This window comes from Corythoichthys intestinalis, chromosome 11 (assembly GCF_030265065.1).
Source record: "Corythoichthys intestinalis isolate RoL2023-P3 chromosome 11, ASM3026506v1, whole genome shotgun sequence".
Taxonomy (NCBI): domain Eukaryota; kingdom Metazoa; phylum Chordata; class Actinopteri; order Syngnathiformes; family Syngnathidae; genus Corythoichthys; species Corythoichthys intestinalis.
The window spans coordinates 9,434,754-9,455,426 of NC_080405.1; the positions used below are offsets into that span (position 1 = coordinate 9,434,754).

Sequence of the window (20,673 nt, forward strand, 5' to 3'; positions counted from 1 at the left end):
TGCTATCATTCACATCTTCATTTCAATGGTAAGCGTCACCTTTTCTTTTTTTTTCTCCACCTGCACTAAACTTAAACTGCAATAAACTAAAAAGAGAACTAAAATGCATTTTGCGTAGTTGGTAACAAGGTACACGTCCGTTCTGAACCGACTACCACGTACAGAAACGGTTCTCTACTATTACATACTTAGTAAAATGCATATGTCTACATTTGAAAATCAAATCTATATGCACGTTGTTTGTTGGCCCATTAATGTGTTTGAACTGACATATTTTATAAAGATGAGGTGCTCATAAACCAAAGGGATCATTCTGTTTGTTACCTTTACTGGGGTGCATATTTTTGTTTGTTTAGACAAGGTGATTGCCACGTTGCATATTGTTATTATTGAGTGACAGTTTAGCACTAATCATTCATTTATGAAGGTAAGACCAGAGAGTAATGTGACAGCACATCACTCTGAGACTGGCTGCCTACCAACTTCACCTGGCTGACTGGATTGGCTGGCTGGCTGGCTGGCTGGCTGGCTGGCCGGCTAGCTGGCTAGCTGGTTGGCAGACTGACTTGCTGACAGACTATTTGGTTTACAGACTGGCTATTATTTTTCTCATGTTTGATTCTGTTTCAAATGGTATATGCAATTTCTTCTTTCACTATCGCTTTCATTAAGAAGATAACTGGAGTCTGTTGTATCAATAAAATGCTCTTAATCCCAAGGGATTGTTCTTTGTGTATTAACAGAGTTATATTCAGTGGCACTTTCAGTTCTCATAAAGAAAACCTATTTAAACAGAAGACATTCCGAATACTGTACTTTATTTGTCATTATTTTTATTTTGCCAAGAAATCGTAATCGATTTTCTTGTTAGGCAAAATCGAACAGCCCTATATATACATACAAACACACATATATACAAGCGCTGAAACGAATACTCGGGCAATTCGAGTAACTCAAGTTTAAAAACCGTTCCGAGTAATTGTATTTACCTCGGGGAATCGTTTAAATTTGCCAGGTCTAAGCATCACGTTTTGCCCGGACTTTTAATGCGGGACAACGCGCTGACGTCACGTGCGTAGAGAAGCAACAATGCCTTACTGCAGCCGACAGCCGCTACAAACTATGCAGACGTTGCTAAAAACTACGCCCACATGATGCCACGGTGGTAACAGGTAGCCTCTGATGTGTCTCATTAATATCATATCTATATGACTAAACTCAAAATGACAGACTCGGTGGCGTTCGTAAACAGCCGCCATCTTAAAGCAGTAGACTTCTCAGTGCAAATAAAAAATGTTAACGTTACCATCCCTTGCTCACGTAACGTTACCCCTGCAGAGGGCTAGCTTTTTTTTTTTTTTTTAATTAATTATGACTATTGTCCATGTCTGGCTAACGTGTCTTACATTCCGGCTTTATTTAATCTGTAAAAACATAGCGCTGTAAAGTGATGAGGGTGTAGAATAAAAACAAAGCTAACTGTCAATTTTAGCTCAGCAGTCGTTGCTGGATAAAACACCAAGTTGCACTGGTCCCTCATGCGCTTTAATACAGCAGGTAGGTATCATACATTTATTTTGAACACTGCAAAAACTCAAAATCGTTCAGGACTTTGTCTCAGGAGTTTAGACTAACTTAAAACTTAACTAGAACTTACAAATAGCTTGACACGAATGGAAATCAATTGAAACACATGGGAAAAACACCTAACTTTTAAGTGATGTGTGTTATCAAGCGTAATTACATTTTTAGGTAAGAAATAAGATTTTTTCTTTAAGCTGTAGAAGTTTGAGTGAAAGCAGAGATACAATCTGAGATACAATTGTTGGCTGTTTTCAACAATGTAGATCGAAAATAAAGACACTGATTGACTGAAAATATTTCAATATTAGATTAAATGTCTTGTTTTCTCATGTGTATTTATAATTGCTCTTTACCTAAAAAATGTTTTATCCGATTACTCGATTAATCGATAGAATTTTCAGTCGAATAGTCTATTGCTAAAATATTCGATCGCAGCAGCCCTAATATATACATATATACATAAAAGAGGCAGGCATGTGCTCTAACCTCACCCCACTTCTGACAACGAAGCAGACGAAAAGTGTCTACACAGTAGAAAAACACATTACAATCACCGTGCATTGCTCAACTCACTAAATCCAAGACACATGGTAGGAATACATTAAGGCATGCGTGCAATTCTCAGCGTGCTAATTCAAGAATTGTGCTATGCAACTGTGCGCCAATCTGAGTAATTATGTAAAGGCTATGAGACAATTCCTACAGGTACCTTCAAAATAGTCTGATACATCAGCTCTGTCATCGAAGCTACTAATGAACTCCCCCATTGTCGTTTGGGTAAATGAAATAAAACCAGCCGTTCATCATGCTCATCCACCTTTGTCAGAGAGCCGTGTCGACCTTTATAATATAATTTGCACGCAAACTGATTTGGCATTTTAAATCCTTGGTAGCAAAACACATATTACACGGTGACATTTGTAGGTCAATTGCGACCCCCGATTAAGCTAACTTACCGCAATGGTCTCGCGGCCGTGTAGTAAACCGCAGCAGACGCTACAAAGTTGGAAAAATAAGTTATCGTTGGTGGCGGATCGGCTACATTACGAGATAAAGAAGGACTAAATCCCACCATGCGAGCGCATCGCGGCTTTAATCCGAGCACAAACTTCGACAATACGGATTGCCCCCGCGCTCAGTCGCCAAATGGAGTAGCATCAATAGACGAGGGGAGTCGCTCGCCCACCGGGGCTCGCTGTTTTCCAGCCCCGGGAGCCCGGAGAGGCCGAAGGCTGGCCTCGTTCGCCGCCTGCGCCAACAACACTACTACTAGCCTAGCTTGAAGGGAGGGCGAGCGGGCAGCGGGGCGAACATGTGCGAAAACGCCGCGACGAAGCGACTCGGCGTCGATGTACTCACCTCATTTTAGCGCTACATCAACCGGCAAACGTTGGTCGTTTTCTATAATGGCGGCGGAATTGAGGCGAGCTAGGAGCGTGTCGTCTCGGCTCGCCGCGGTGATGTGGAAGCAGCGGAGCGGCTGGGAGAAGTCGGGAAATCTGAGAATGCCCCCTCTCTTTCTGCAGCTCTGTGCACCCGCAGTGCTCCATAACTGTCCATAGAGGGCACTGCTGTGGAGATTTGTTTTCGTCCCAGTTGCACACACATGCCTGCTGCACAAGTCTGCAAAAGAAACGATGCGCATGTTCATTTTCCTAACAGGGTTTAAAATGAATCTGTGCACTTCTGTGTTCGTGAGATTAGAGTGGCCGAGATGAACTGTATCTGTGTGTGTGTATATCTATCTCCACTACACGAAAATAAGCATGCAGTATTACTGGGATTAGCCCACTTTTTGATAGTTTTTTAAAGGCTCTTTTACAGAAACATAGAAGATTATTGTTTTACTCACTTTCGCGCCATTAAAATTGACAAATTAAGGATAATGTGCATTTGACATTTGAACTCATTGGCCAGAACCTTAATGTTCCTATTCTGACTGGAAGAATAGTATCGCCCACCAAGGGCGTAGGTTTACATGGGGACGGTAGGGACAAAACACTACCAACTTTGCAGGATGCTCAAATTGTCCCCACCAACTTTTAAGCAACTTTGTGTTATATAATGACTTAAGTTATATAGGTCCTTTAGAATGTCTTCCCATATGTTTTAAATGTAGTAATTAACCCCACCATTATTAAGTTATTTATGTTCAGACTTACATGTACCGCTTTTCACATGCTGAATGTGCCAGTCCATTTATTCCTCCTAAACGCACATTTGATTGTCTGATGACTGCCCCCCCCCCGGTGCCCCCCCCCCCCCCCCCCCCCCGACACACACACACAAACATTAGATATTAGGATATTAGGTAAGTTTTTTTTTTCCCAGCCAGCAGCAGCCACTGTAAGAAATGTAAAAAGATGCCAATGTTGTGGAAGTGGGGAACACACCTCTAATTTTGCTATTGAAAGTCTGACCTGCATCAGAGTCAGCATAACATTAAACTGTGTGAACTTGCTAACCTGCAAAACTTGAGTAGGTAGCTGCTTAGAGAGAAGTGTCCTCCTTTATGTGTTTTCTGGAAAGGCCCTTTACAAGTATAACACCATTTACCATTACTGTTAACGTTAATTAAACTGTGAGAAATGTAGTGAAGTGAGTTTTACACCCTTCTCCCCAATTTTATTTTTTATTTTATTTAAGTGTTCTTAAAGCAGCCCACAGATTTCATTTTCTTGTTGAGTTTGGCTGTGCTTTTGGACAAAAGCAGTAGTGTTTTACATGAAGGACGGCTCCATTTTTCTTTTCTTTTTTTCTTTTTGTTATTCCCTGACAATGAATTTTTTTTCAGTTATATTTAATTTCTTTATTTAGATAATGTTGAGTGGTCTTCAGACAAATGTTTATTTTTTTGCATTCGTGGATAGTTAAGAGATGATTAACAAGCTTGTATATATTGTGTATGGTAATATAATTTATGTTCAAATAATGCAATTTAAATTTGCTCATAAAATCCGGAAATTTTTTCTGGAATTTTTCAAAATGTTTCTTTAGTAATTTTTGAAAACAAAGGTTTGAACTGAACGGTGTAGGCTGAACCAATACACATAAAAGTTAGTACAAGTCAATACAGATTTATTTTGCATTGATCATTAAGAATTCCCGTCCCCAGCAAAAAGTGTACGTGCAGGTTATGCCATATCGTCCCTACCAATGTTGAGACCAAATCTACGCCCTTGTCGCCCACCCACCGACAGGGGCGGACTGGGTAGGGGCAGCAGTCATTGAAAGACCGGCCCACCTCATGGACAGTGTTGGAAGACATCCAGCCGGCAACACAAGTACCATTACCTTTACCTGGACCTTGCTGGAAAAAAAAAGCAGAATGTGAAGTTGTTTTGGACAAAAATCATATAGTAAACACAATGACGTAGCTTTGGTCAAAACATTGGTAGGGAAGACATAACAGCATAACCTGCATGTACACTTTTTGCTGGGGTAGGGACATTTATAAGACCAAACAGACTGCGTGAACGCGCTGAGGGCTACATTTCTTGACATTGTGAACCAAAAAAATTGATAGGCTAAATGATCAATGTAAAATAAATCTGTATTGACTTAAACTAACTCTCATGTGTTTTGGTTCCTGTAATACACCGTTCAATTTAAACCTTTGTTTTCAAAAACTACTAAAGAAACATTTCGAAACCTTCCAAAATAAATGCCTGGATTTTATTAGCAAATTTAAATTGCAAAATTTGAACACAAATTATATGAAAATACAAAATAAATACAAACTTGTTCATCCTCAATTAACTATTTATAAGGCGGTAATCCTTAGTTTACAACATGTCTTTGTTTAATTAACATTAACAGTAGAAAACACACAGGAGGATATTTCAACGCAGCTTCCTCCTCAAGTTTGAGAAATTCACATAGATTAATGTTATGCTAACTCTAATGAAGGTCGGACTTTCCTTAGCAAAATTAGTGGTGTGTTCCCCACCTCCACAATATTGATGTCTTTATACAATACTTACAGTGGCTGCTGTTGACAGAAAAAAAAACTTCTAATAACCCTCGTCTTCAAAGGGGGCGGAGAAGGCGGCATGTTGTGTTTCTGTCGGGCTGTGAATGCGTATGTGTTTGTGTGAGGGGGGAAGGGGGTTAAGGCATCACCCAATCAAACGTGCGTTTGAGGGACAAAAATGGACTGGCACATGCAGCAAGTGAAAAGGGGGCAATGTAAGTCTGAACATAATGAAAGTACTGTAATTCACTTAATAATGGTCGGGTCAATTCTATCTTTACAACGTATGGGAAGACAATCTAAATGACCTATATAGCTTAAGTCATTATATAATGCAAATAAGGTTGCTTAAAAGTTGGTGGGGACAATTTGAGCATCCTGAAAAGGTGGTAATATTATTTCCCTACCGTCCCTATGCAAACCTAAGCCCTTGACTAAACAATAACCCAAGCCCTTAATTAGCCTAGAGTACAATAATTACAACAGTGTAGTGATTTTAATGCAAACAGGTGAATGTTACAATAAATTATAACATGAGTAAACAATTAAAGAACTATAACCTGATCAAATTTCGCATGAAGGTTTTTTAATTCAAATTTTCTAAGTGGTACAGTATGCATTGTTTTGAGTTTGTGATTCGTCAGAGAGGTCCACTACTATTTACCAACCTTGGCCAGAATTATTCAGAATTGTGGATTTACACAAGGGCGTAGGTTTGCATAGCGACGGTACGGACATAACACTACCAACTTTTCAGGATTCTCAAATTTTACCCATCAACTTTTAAGCAACCGTATTTGCATTATATAATGAGTTCTGTTATATACAGTGGGGCAAATAAGTATTTAGTCAACCACTAATTGTGTAAGTTCTCCCACTTGAAAATATTAGAGAGGCCTGCAATTGTCAAGATGGGTAAACCTCAACCATGACAGACAGAATGTGGGGGAAAAAAACTGAAAATCACATTGTTTGATTTTTAAAGAATTTATTTGCAAATCATGGTGGAAAGCAAGTATTTGGTTAATACCAAAAGTTCATCTCAATACTTTGTTACGTACCCTTTGTTGGCAATAACGGAGGCCAAACGTTTTCTGTAACTCTTCACAAGCTTTTCACGCACTGTTGCTGGTATTTTGACCCATTCCTCCATGCAGATCTCCTCTAGAGCAGTGATGTTTTGTGGCTGTCGTTGGGCAACACGGACTTTCAACTCCCTCCACAGATTTTCTATGGGGTTGAGATCTGGAGACTGGCTAGGCCACTCCAGGACCTTGAAATGCTTCTTACGAAGCCACTCCTTTCTTGCCCTGGCTGTGTGTTTGGGATCATTGTCATGCTGAAAGACCCAGCCACATCTCATTTTCAATGTCCTTGCTGATGGAAGGATATTTTCACTCAAAATCTCTCGATACATGGCCCCATTCATTCTTTCCTTTACACAGATCAGTCGTCCTGGTCCCTATGCAGAAAAACAGCCCCAAAGCATGATGTTTCCACCCCCATGCTTCACAGTGTGTACAGTATGGTGTTCTTTGGATGCAATTCAGTATTTTCTCTCCTCCAAACACGAGAACCTGTGTTTCTACCAAAAAGTTCTATTTTGGTTTCATCTGACCATAACACATTCTTCCAGTCCTCTTCTGGATCATCCAAATGCTCTCTAGCGAACCGCAGACGGGCCTGGACCTGTACTGGCTTCAGCAGGGGGACACGTCTGGCAGGCAGGATTTGAGTCCCTGGTGGCGCATTGTGGTACTGATAGTAGCCTTTGTTACTGTGGTCCAAGCTCTCTGTAGGTCATTCACTAGGTCCTCCCGTGTGGTTGTGGAAATTTTGCTCACCGTTCTTGTCATCATTTTGAGGCCACGGGGGGAGATCTTGCATGCAGCCCTAGATCGAGGGAGATTATCAGTGGTCTTGTATGTCTTCCATTTTCTAATAATTGCTCCTTCAGTTGATATCTTTACACCAAGCGTTTTACCTATTGCAGATTCAGTCTTCCCAGCCTGGTGCAGGTCTACAATTTTGTCTCTGGTGTCCTTCGACAGCTCTTGGTCTTGGACAGGTCTTGGCCATAGTGGAGTTTGGAGTGTGATTGACTGAGGTTGTGGACAGGTGTCTTTTATACCGATAATGAGTTAAAACAGGTTCCATCAATACAGGTAACAAGCGGCGCGTTATTAGACCTCGTTAGACCTCTTTGACAGCCAGAAATCATGCTTGTTTGTTGTTGACCAAATACTTATTTTCCACTCTAATTTGGAAATTAATACTTTAAAAATCAAACAATATGATTTTCTGTTTTTTTTTTTTCACATTCTGTCTCTCATGGTTGAGGTTTACCCATGTTGACAATTACAGGCCTCTCTAATCTTTTCAAATGGGAGAACTTGCACAATTGGTGGTTGACTAAATACTTATTTGCCCCTCTTTAGGTGATTTAGATTTAGGGCTGCAGCTATCGATTATTTTAGTAGTCGATTCATCGATGAACTAGTGAGGTCGAATAATCGAGTAATCGGATGAGGAAAATTAAAAATTAAAATATCTGAGCTGAGCCTCAAATGGTAGAAAAAAAATTAAATGAGGATCTATGTAGAACAAAAGAACAATTGCCTAACTTACATTGCAAAAGTCTGCTAGTTTAAATGCTATTAAATGCTAATGTTTTTTTTTGTTTTTTTTTACAATGCTCTTAACAAATAATTCAGACACATATTCCCACAAAAAACAGCTAAATATACCTATAAACTAATTTACGAATGCACTAAGAAACATTAGCTCAAACAAAAACGTAGCTTACGTTGGTCTTAACAGGGAGCAGTTGAATTCACCCATATTAAAAAAAGAGGCAGACCAGAGGGCAGAGCGCACCCTAATCAATAAAACCAAATGCAAATACTTTCAAAATAAACCATTAATTAAACGAATATTTGAAGCAACAAAATTTAATCGGAATATTTTTTTTTTTTGTAATCGAATACTCAAGTTAATCGATTAATCATTGCAGCACTATTTAGATCGTCTTCCCGTATGTTGTAAGGATAGAAGTGACCCAACCATTATTAAGTGAATTATTTTCATTATGTTCAGACTTATATTTATCCCTTTTCACTTGCTGAATAAGACAGTCCATTTTTTCCCTCAAACACACGTTTGATTGACGGATGACTTGCCCTGCCCCCAACACACACATGCACTCACAGCCCCGACAGAAATACAACATGTCGACAACATGCTGCCTCCTTCGCCTCTTTCAAAGGGGAGGGATATTAGACGTTTTTTTCGGCCAGCAGCAGCCACTGTAGCTTTCATATTATTTTTTTATTATGAGTTTGTGCTTGTGGACAAAAGCAGTAGTGTTTTACCTAATGGAAGGCTCCATTTTTGTTTTTGTTTTTTTGTTATTTCCTGACTAAGACAATTTTCAGTTATATTTAATTTCTTTATTTAGACAGACAATGTTGAGTGGCAAATTTTTATTTTTTGGTATTTCTGGATAGTTTAGACTAGATAATATTAACAAGTTTGTATTTATGGTGTATGTTATATAATTTATGTTCAACTAGTGCTATTAAAATTTGCAAATAAAATCCAGACATTTATTCTGGTAGTTTTCAAAATGTTTCTTTAGTAGTTTTTGAAAACAAAGGTTTATATCGAATGGTGTATCACCTGAACCAATACATATGAAAGTAAGTATAAGCCAATACAGATATTTGTTTTACAATGATCATTTAGCATATCAATTAATTAGGTTCATACTGTATCCCCCAATCTGTTTGGTCTTATTAATGTACGTCCCCAACAAAAAGTGTTCATGCAGGTTATGCTGTTATACAACCCCTAGCAAAATGTATGGAATCACCAGTCTTGGATGAGCGCTCACTCAGACATTTTATCATGTAGAACAAACTCAGATAAAAAGCTTGAAAAAATAATGAATTAGTTCAAAAGTGCAACTCTTTAGCATTTAGAAACACTAAAAGAAATGAATAAAAAAACATTGCAGTGGTCAGTAAATGTTACTTATCTCGAGCAAGTGCAGGGAAATATATATGGAACCACTCTATTCTGAGGGGGAAAAATATGGAATCATGAGAAACAAACAAAGAAATAACAATCAAAACACATCTCTAGTATTTAGTAGCACAACCTCTGGCTTTTATGACAGCTTGCTGTCTCTGAGGCTTCGACTTGATGAGTATCATTCATCAATTTGGTGCCAACTCTGATAGCAGTTGCCAGATTATCCTTGCAGGTCGGAGCCTAGCTGTGGACCTTTTTTTTTTTTTTTCTTCTCCAATTTCCACCACAGGTTTTCAATAGGGTTGTGATCTGAGCTGGATGAGTCTTTCTACAAGGAATGCTTTAACAGTTTTAGCTCTGTGGCATGATGCATTGTCATCTTGGAAAATGACAAACATATTTTCAATTGAAGGGATAAGAAAGCTGTCTAAAATTTCAATGTAAACTTTTGCATTTATTGAAGATTTAACCGCAGCCATGTCCCCAGTGCCTTTGTCTGACATGCAGCCCCATATCATCAAGGACTGAGGGAATTTTGATGTTTTCTTCAGGCAGACATCTTTGTGAATCTCACTGGAACAGCACCAAACCAAAGTTCCAGCATCATCACCTTGTTAAGAGTCGAGAATCTACATTGGACAAGGTGTCAAGAGTCAAGAATCTGCATTCCCTGCACTTGCTCTATAAAAGTAACATTTGCTGACCACTACAATATTTTTTTTTTATTCTTTTCTTTTAGTGTTTCTGAATGCTAAAGATTTTTTTCAAGCTTTTTTATCTGAGTTTGTTCTACATGATAAAATGTTTGAGTGACTGCTCATCCGAGACTGGTGATTCCATACTTTTTACGAGGGGTTGTATGGTCCCTACCAATGTTGAGACCAAACCTACGCCCTTGGATTTACTGTACCACAAAAACAAGACCTGCAACCTGTAACCACATCAAAGTTAACATGTATAACATTTAATTCATTTTTCTCAATGTCGGTCCAGTAAAAATGCATTTATGAGTATGTGAACAGCCAGAGAGGTCCACTACTAAAATTCACCAACCTTGGCCAGAACTTATTCAAAATTGTGGATTAACAGTACCACAAACACGAGAACTGTAAACTGATCAAAGTATACTTATAAGACTTTTAATTATTTTTTTCTAAATATTGGTACAGCAAAGATTCATAGTTTTGAGTATGGGAGTAGTCAGAGAGGTCTATTACTAATATTTACCAACCTTAGCCAGAATTTATTCAGATTTGTGGATTTACAGTGCCACAAAAATGAGAGCTGTAACCTACTATCTACTAAAACGACACGTTTTTAAAGCGAAACACATAATATTGTACTGATGTGACAGCGCATATAACACACATGTAGATGGAACCCTTTTTAGATCAGGCGACTTTATTTCATTTATTAAATGATGACAGTGGTGGCCTTATATATTTTACAGTGTTGAGAGTGTTTTTAAGAGTTGGGAACAACATGAGCACACGCAGGTCAACTCCCTTGCCGCTCAATCAGAATGTGTTTACTGTAATGCATGAGCCCCTTTCACACACTTTGAAACACCGGGAAGATCGTGGGATTTAACCGTGCGGCAGTTGTATGTGAAAACAATTTTCCTGGGTTGACTTACACTGAAATTACGCAGACTTTACACGGGTCGCGTCTTATTATGCAGGTGCGCTAAGTTTGGGGTCCACTCATTTGACCACTTGAACACGAACATCTGCTGGCTTGAACGCAGTCACCAATTCCTACTGATTTTTCCAGTGTAAAATATGTAGATTCCCAGTTCTCGAATGTGACTGACATGACACCAAACCCTACCTATTTTAGGAATTACGACCCCACTTATTTCTCCTGACACCGGCCCACCGGGGAAATCCCCGGTACCCCTGCATGCCAGTCTGCCCTTGCACCCATTCATCTGGTGGGTACAAAACATTTTCAGTTATCAGAGCCACCTAATACTTTTAATCTTTTTGTTTTGCAGCCATTTGCTAAAATCCTTTAAACTGGCACTAAAGGGCTTTTTAAATATTATTTTTCAGTAAGCTTGAATGCCATTTTACCAGGTTTACACGACAATTTGTGTTGGAAGTGTTCAGAATGTTTTCGAGCCATTTTACTTGGCACTTTTCTTTGTCTTCCTGCAACATCCAAGTTCCCATTAATATGCAGCTGACTGGATCCAATTTGAATAGTCAATATATTAAATTTCATCTCTTTGCTCTGACTGGCTGTCATTGGAGTGGGTGTGTCAGTGTGAAGCTTGTGGGCATTGGCAATGCGTGTGCTGACTTTGAAATATGGCGGAGATAGAGACAAAAATCCTTTTTAAATGACACCAAGGCCAAGTTTTGCAATTTAACAATCATACAAAAATAAAATATTCACTCACTTGACACTCACGGTTCAGCAGAGTTCCGTGCACAGAGAAACATATTTCAAACAAGATGCAAGCTTTCGCTAGGACTTCATGGTTCCGAAAAGCTTATAAATTGCTCATTTATTATTCAGTAAAACATTCACTCACTTGACGGCAATACAATCATATGATATTGTGCATCAAAGCTGGAGGTCATCATCATATTGCAGGTGCCTAAAAAAGAAAAAAGTCGATCAAGAAACAGACAAGAAGGCCAAGTAAAATGCCTCTCAGTCGGCCTGCTGGATGGTAAACAGAGGCAGAGGATCAAGATTGCAGGGGGAAAAATAAGTCAATGGAGAACCAGGCGAGCAGGCCAGCATTTGGTGGCAAGCAAGCTGAGCAAAATGCATCTCGGCCAGCTAGACAGCGAACAGCAGTATTTGGTGGAGGACACGGGGTGAGGGAAAACGATGGAGACCAGGCGAGGAGGCCAAATTTTGCAAGCATGGAAGCCGGGTAAAGTGCTTCTCAGCCAGCTAGACAACAAACTGCTACAGGGGGTGGAGGTTGTGACAAAGACAGGAACTGGCCATGTGACAAAAGTATTCTACAAAACTACAGCAAATGCAAATGTATAGATTCAAATGCTGCATTATCTCTATACTGTATGCTTGAAGAGTTTAATCTATTGGAAATTTGGAATCAAACCATATTACCCAGAGTTTATACAAGCATTGAGAGAATATGCTGAGGTGCGAAAAGAGATTTTTGTGACTAAAGTAAAGTCAGTTGAGAGAAAGTGTATTTGAATAGGTAGGCCTACAGTGAGCAAATTTCTTTGTCGGTTTACGGTTTATCTACCCACCCTATTAGCTGCTAAAACACGGATAATGGTAAATCTGACAGTCTTTAAAGGCTGGAAGTTTCAATGTGCCATATGGGAGTTTGGTCTACTTCTATTGTGCTTGTTTATACTGTGTTGTTTATTGGGAGAATGCAGCTGGACAGAAAAAGGGGGGCAGAGAAGAGATGGAATACATACAAGTTACAAGTGAGCTACAACACACTAAAGGCACTACAACATACTAAAGGCTGAAAGTGCATATGACAGTAAAAATCATGTTTATCTCATATTTCCCGCGGTATTTTATGCTCCTGAATGAAATGGACCGCTTGAATGTGTATGGAAGCGATCGATATACGGTATTCATTCAGTTTTTTGAATCCCGTGCCGTGAAAATGAGCGACATCCTGGATTGACGAGGATTCCGAATGTGACGTCAGCAGGATAGTCATCTTCAGTATACATCCAATACTACAGTATGCAGAACGACTGCCGTTTCAGTTGATTTTGCGGATTAATTCATTTATTTTTCGCATCACGCCAGTCAAATGTGCTGGAGAAACATTTTGCCGCACCAGAAAGAGGCGTATGAGCCTTTTTGGGTTTCAAAGAGCTCCCGTTCAACCCGAGATTGGCTTAAGTAATTCTGACAGCTGTGGGACATTGGATTTACAAAGAAGTGAGTAAACATTGTGTTTTGTGTTATGTCAAAAACTGGGATCATGGCACACGTTTTAATAAGGAAGTGGCTTGCATTTTGTGGCCGGCGCTCACCAAGTATGCACTTTCCTCGGCTTGGCCACAAGCAGCTCCATGCTCCGATGTTGGCCGAGAATGGGCTTTTTCAGGGTTCATTCCCGGCGACGAGCACTGCCAGCCCGCCGTGGCCCCAGTAGGACAGCGAGCTGTATTTTGCTCGACCGGTCCTCTTCGCATGCCCGCCAAGAATGCGCTTTCCTCGGCTTGATGACGAGCCCTGGCAACCCGCCGCGGCCCTAGTACAACGACGGGTAGGCTGACCCAGCCCGATCAATTCTCCTCGCATGCCCGCCGAGAATGCTTTTTCCTTGGCTTGGCCACACGCAGCTCTGTGCTCCGATGTCGGCTGGGTTTTTTTCCGCCGAGAATGGGCTATTTTCGACGTTTATTCTTGGCGACGAGCACTGCCAGCCCGCCGTTGTTTATGCTCTTTCCTGAGTCTCGGAAGCCGGGGCAGGGAAATGACAAAAGCCGGTGGCATAAAATATAGTTCGGGAGGTGCAAGAAGTGGACAGTTTTGACCATTATGGAGTTATTTTGCCATGTCATACTGAATAAATGCATTTTTAATATTTCATATTCCATTTAGCACAAGACTGTCATTTGTCATGACCATACCATTTATTTAGCAATTGGGGAAATTACTTTGATAAAAAGAATATCCTGCAAAAATACTGGAGTAGAGAGATTGAAAGAAGGACATTTTGCTGCTCTCTTTGTCGCATTTTCCTCCTTATGAGTAATTCCCTCTCAATGGGCTGAAGTCTAAATCAGATGAAACCATTCTCCTGCCAACATCATCCTCCTGTTGGGACGCTAGAGCCCTATAATGGTAGACGTGGCTAAACCGCAGATTAAGAGACAAATTTTTTGTCATCTGCACTTTGCCAATTTGTTGTATATGGTCGAATCGTCTCAAAATATGATTCTAGTTCACATAATATTGCTATTTAAGACTTTTTTTATCCTGTCGTACGCACTTCAAGGCAGTGTGTGCATGTCCTCTACTGGCTAACTTGTATCTACAACAAAGGCACCAAAGACTTAGCAATTAATTAATCAGCAGTGATACAAAAAAAAAAAAAAAAATCATGCTCAAAGTTCAATTAATACTGGCACATGTTACACATCTACCAAGTTTCAAGATGATCAGTTCACGAATGATTGCGGAAAAGGAGTTCAAATTTAGATTACAGACCTTCACCCTGCAGAAAAATGACTGAATATACAGTACATGCTACCTAATGTAGGTAGCTTTACTATCTCAATATGACATTTCTTACCAAGGTGACGGGTGTAGGACGAGGTTTGGGCAGGGGTGAAAGCGGGCCAGAACGGTCAGGAACACATTTCCGTTATATGATTCAGCCCCAGGACGCAGTTCCGGTAAAAGATTCAGGGCCGAAATGCTGTTCCAGTATAAAATTCAGGGCCGGAATGCTGTTCCAGTACACGGTGCTTTGATTCCAAAAATATGACGGCAACTGTCAAAAGGCTGTGTAAAAAGAAAAAAAATTGCTTAGCTGCCACACATGCATTTCAGCTCCAAGAAGAAAACAATCTACCAACATCAGATTTACATACACAAGTGTTAACAACAAGCATAATAAAGTGCTTGTTAAGCGTAATCCGTTTCCACCAATATTTATTATTGATTTTATTCCACAGACGGCATGGAGGTTTCCCCAGCTGCTGCAGTTATCTGAGTCTGACGATGAGGAGTCAAGTCAATGTGCGAATGCACGCAGCAAAGCAAAACACCTGGACTCGTTTATCCGTTCAATTGGCTGACATACTGACATGTGATCAGCAGAGATAGTTAGCTCTGATTGGTTCAAATGTGCATGTTTTCTGGAAGAGCCAAGGAAAAGTTGTTTTCTGCAACAGCAAAAAAAAAAAAAAAAGGTTGAATAGATGCGAACAAAAAAGGGCAATGCAACATAAAATGGATCAAATTTTCAACTTTAAGAGCAACGCAAGAGTTGAGGAGGCTTATTTATCCAGGGTTAGGTCTTTCTATCTATATTTAGTTTTATTTGCTCTGATGGGGAGGTTCAGAACATCTTAGCTGTCAATGTGAACTTTGGACTTATATTTGTTCTTTTATGTTAGGGCTACTTATTCATTTTGTTATGATTTGAAAAAGTCAATGTTTGCGCAATCTTTAAAATATACTCCATTTTACTCTGCATAATATAAGTAATGTGTACTTATTTTTCTGAATGTACGTATGTTACTTATATCTTTATTATTAAAAAAAGGTTTGCATTAACTTCAATTTTATTATACATCCTATGTTCTTAAGTAGTTAAAATTGAGATTTGGCATTTAATATGTGAGGAAATGAGGGAAAATAAAAATTAGGAGATGGAGGTTGGGGTTATTGCTGTTTTTGTTAGGTTTTATTTTTCAAATCTTTGAAAAAATACAATTTTGAGTGAAAATCAGTTTTTGTATGTGTTATAGAAATAACTGTGCTAAAAAAGTTTTCTTTGCATTTCAGTAGTTAAGAAGTTTGACACCCCCCACCCCCCAAAAAAAAAAAGAAAAAAAAAAAAGATTAAATTTCTGGCGCCATGGCAACCTTCACGTTGGGGAGTTCCGGCAAGAAATTCTGGATAAGGATAAGAAGAGGGAAGATAGGTCACATATACATGTGATAGGGTAAGGTGAGTGTGCTAGCAATGTTAGTAATGGTTAGTAGGAAACGCTGTATTCAGACAAGCCACCTGTGAGTATTAATGAGTTGACATCCTGTTTTTAGCCATGTGATCGCTAAACCTGTCAGGAACAATAATATGTCTCGAGTGGCACCTAGTCATGAATGTACCCAATCTAACGTGTGTGTTAGTCACATGGAGAATGAAACTGCTTCATGGGAGCCATCTGACTGGCCCGGCACTGCCCTCGCCATCCGGGTGGTAGCAGAGACATTGCTTGCCTCTGCCCATGGCCATAGCCGATGGCAGCCAGTAAATCATAGAACACACAGACAAAACCACTCACGTTTACACTTCAGGTGGGTAGCCTTCAATTTAGTATTGTCACTTTATCCACCAGTCATGATTTTTGTGTGTCAGAATCAGTGTTGGTAATCTTAGTTTAAAAAAGTAATTAGTGACAGTTGCAGATTACGTTTCCCAAAAAGTAATTAAGTTTGTAACTCAGTTACCTCATTCTAAGAGTAATTAGTTACTCAGCAAAGTAACTGACGTTACTTTTCAGGTTCTACATGTTATTACATTATACATTCTATAACATCTTTCACGTCAAACATATTAACTGATCGAATTGAACTGATTCTTTTTCATTCTCCCAAAAATAAAACGTAATCACACTTTTTCCATTACAAAAATCACCTGTGTAAGAGTGTAACAGTATACAAAGTGTATCTTTCAAATGCTGTGAGAAAAAAAGCCTTTTTGTTTTTCCTGTTGTACTGAATCCGCACCCAACCGTGATCTCCGTCCCGAAGTACGTACTGAACCATGACTTGTGTGTATCGTCACACTACTAATATATATGGATATATTTTTCAATATGTAGGTGAGGCTCTGATCTACTGCCTCTCCTTACTTTGCTGTAGTCGATTAGATAAAAAAACATTACACAAGGTTGATGGATGCATCATTTAAGAAAAGTTTAGGTCAAGTAACTGTTTTTGGTATTTAAAAAAAATGCTCATATTGTATCAGCTACAAGGACAACGCCAACTTGGGGGTGATAATGGACACTCAGAAGGAAAACAGTACATTATTTTCAATTAATTGTACCCACCTGGACGCCACATACTGTATGGGGAAAAAAGTTGCCAGAGAGATGAGACGCAATCGACGCATTTTTGTCAAATTCTGCACCACAGCCTCAACCCCTCTTCCCTCTAAATCCTGTTGCATGAATGACATCACATGAAATGCTTGATATTATGGCGGCTCCGTCACAAGTGTGCGTTTACTTTTCCGTGTGTGAAACAAATAACACTCCTGCCATTTGCAAAACATGTGCTGCAGAAGTTTCACGAGGCGGAAAGAAAGCGTCCTCATTCAACACCACTAACCTAATCAGCCCATTAAAGCTGCATCACAAAGATTTGTGGAATGAATAAGAGGCTGCCACTATCGCAAAGGCTAAAGCTAATAGATAAACAAATGGAAAAGCTCCTTGGTTTGAGATGCTTTTGACAACCAGCCATCGGCTCGGTCTCGGGCAGCACCGCCCCGACTCATCTCCGGTTCAACTCATTAAACACCATGGCCAGACTGAGGCCTGGTGCGGGTGCTCATTTTAAGGGAGGAGAGGCCAGGCTCAGTCGGACGAGAGACGTTTTGACCGAAGTGACCAGAGAGCCAAAGCCCCTGATGAAAAAATAATGCAGTTTATAGCCTTCGGTGACCAGCCGTCATTGAGGACGGGGACGATGGGGCTGCTTTTACACCATCTGGAGCCCCGCCACTTTATGGATGCGTGCTTACCTGCATTATACAACCACCATTCTTGTGAAAAACATGCCGATCACATCAGTTTCACCACGGACAGTTGGACAAGTGAAGGCAGTCAAGTGAATATGCTTATCATGACAGTACAGTGGTTAGATGATAATGTCAACAGCCAAACCATACTCATAAGAACTGCCTGACTCAGTAATGCATTCAGTACACTGCAAATTTATAACGTCTTAATCAGATTATTTTTCTTAAATCGAGTCAAATCATTTCCTCCATCTTGTTTTGAGTGTTGAAGACTAGTTACCAGATGAATGCGCCATATTATTCCACTTACTTGAAGTAAATATTACTATTTGTTCTTATTAAGTCCATATATCTAAAAATTGGTCACTTTTCACCTAAATCAGGAACAATTTGCTTTCAAATAATGTTTTGAACCATATCTATTTTTGAACAAAGAACATTTCTGACAAAGGTTTTTTTAGGATTAAATATAATAATTTATTGCTTGAAATAAGGCTGTTAAACTCATTTTCTGCTCGCTATTTTTCTTATTTTAAGAAATTTGAGTGAAATTTACTTGAAGCGCTAGCATTTACCTTTTCCAAAAGATTCTCACTGAAAACAAGGGAATTTCATTTTAAGGAGGTATGTTTTTGCAGTGTAGCAATGTTATATATGTTAGGAATTGCTTACTTTTAAATGCATTTTCATGCAACTTAGGTATTCATTCTGTAAGTAATTGTTGCCAAAAGTTTACCGTTACACAATTTCAGACAATCTGTCATTTCTTAGATGTTAAAATTAACCACATGTTCACATTTGAAAAAAAGAGCAATACATTCTGTTTTTTGCTTAATAATATTTGCTCTTGTGTATAATTTATCATTTTAAATATATCTTTTAATAAAATTATCGGCTTGACATTATTGGTTATTGGCTGGAACGAAGAGGAAATTAACGATTATCGGTATTGGTTTAAAAAATGTATTATTGTGCATAACTAGTATAAATGTTATGACAACAAGTTACAATTATTTAAGCTACAGTATACTCTGCACAGCACGGGCAATTGCCCACATAACCACAGGTGGGACTTACAGTACACAGTCAGCAATTAGTTTCTCAACAGGTCTAACTGGTAGAACATAAAAAAAATCAGAGATTACAACAAATAACACAAACCCATTCTTTTGCAGGTTTCATCCCACCCATCTTCTCTGGCCCCAAAGTTCCCACAGCCTTACAAATTGTGCAGCTCAAACCCGAATTTCCCATAGGGTATTGGCCTGTTGCTCCGGCTGTTGGTGGTCCACCTGGCTGACTGTTGGCGCTTTAGCTGGCCCCCACTCTGGGTGGCGCTAAATCTGACCAGCTGCCGCCACCGTAGCAGCCTCCTGCCACGGCTTGACTGGCTGTCCGTGAACCCGGCTAGCTGCTCCGGCGCTAGCATCCTGCTCTACCCGGTTCTGCCCGTTAGCATGATAGCTGCAGCTGCCCTCATTGCCGGTTGTTGCTTTTATGACTTGTTTTGAACAATCTTCCTTCTTTTTGAAAAAAAAAAAAAAACAGTAAATGCAATTTTTTTTTTGCATGTTGAAATACCGTTTGATCCTGGCTGCTTACTCCCCAGATGCCGTAAAAGTTTTTTTTTTTCTATGTCAGGGGCGTGATTTGTTGGTCCAGCTTTTCAGTGCATCAACAAATCTCCGAATCTTTCAAATTACGTTAAATTTTTTATAAACAACATGCATTTCTTCGGATTTGTTCTGTAAACAAATTTATGCATATCGTTATTGTATTTTATAATTAAAAAAAAAAAAACATTTTTATATCATTATTATTTTCTATACACGAGTGGTGCCGGATCTGCCCAAATAAGTCCCGGAACACAGGGACGCCAAAATCAAGAGGTGCCGGATCTTGTTCCAGCAGGATCCAGCACGAATTAACACCTGCCTTTTTGCCTCACCACTCCTATTCTGCACTCTCCAGGGCAGCCAGCTAAGCACATGTATGACAAAATGAGACAACTTGCACTCCATTCAAACAAATTGTAGTAATGGCCCCTTCACATTCTCAGTAACAGTAATGGCGTTGCAAAGATGGGAAAAGTTATCAATTAGATTACTCAATACAAATAAAAAAATATTAGGCCGTTATGTAGGCCATAATATACTGAGTTTAAATTAGCATGGCCAGAATATTCAAACCTCACACAGGAAGGTTTCAGCTGAGATTTGAACACAGATTTTTAAAATGTTTATTCATTCATTCATTCATTTTCCATGCCGCTTATTCCTCACGAGGGTCGCGGAGGTGCTGGAGCCTATCCCAGCTAACTTCGGGCAGTAGGCAGGGGACACCCTGAATTGGTTGCCAGCCAATCGCAGGGCACAAGGAGACACACAACCATTCACGCACACACTCACACCTATGGACAATTTAGAGTGTTCAATCAGCCTACCATGCATGTTTTTGGGATGTGGGAGGAAACCGGAGTTCCCGGAGGAAACCCACGCAGGCACGGGGAGAACATGCAAACTCCACACAGGAAGGCCGAAGCCCGGGATTGAACCCTTGATCTCAGAACTGTGAGGCAGAGGCAGACGTGCTAACCACTCAGCCACCGTGCCGCCTTAAAATGTTTATTTATTTTTAT

The 20,673-nt window shown here is 39.7% G+C and overlaps 1 protein-coding gene across 9 annotated transcripts in view; it reads right to left on the reverse strand.

Annotated features, from left to right (window-relative positions):
• The window catches only part of ndst1a (N-deacetylase/N-sulfotransferase (heparan glucosaminyl) 1a), a 143,343-nt gene extending 140,226 nt beyond the window's left edge, over positions 1 to 3,117 (reverse strand). For 8 of the 9 annotated variants that reach the window (XM_057850241.1, XM_057850247.1, XM_057850249.1 and 5 more), the window contains exon 1: positions 2,944 to 3,117. The gene's annotated coding sequence lies outside the window, so the exon portion shown is untranslated. Of the gene's footprint in view, positions 1 to 2,540; positions 2,560 to 2,943 lie in introns of those variants that run through there. The other variant, XM_057850250.1, reaches the window with a different exon arrangement.
• Positions 3,118 to 20,673: the final 17,556 nt, after the last annotated feature.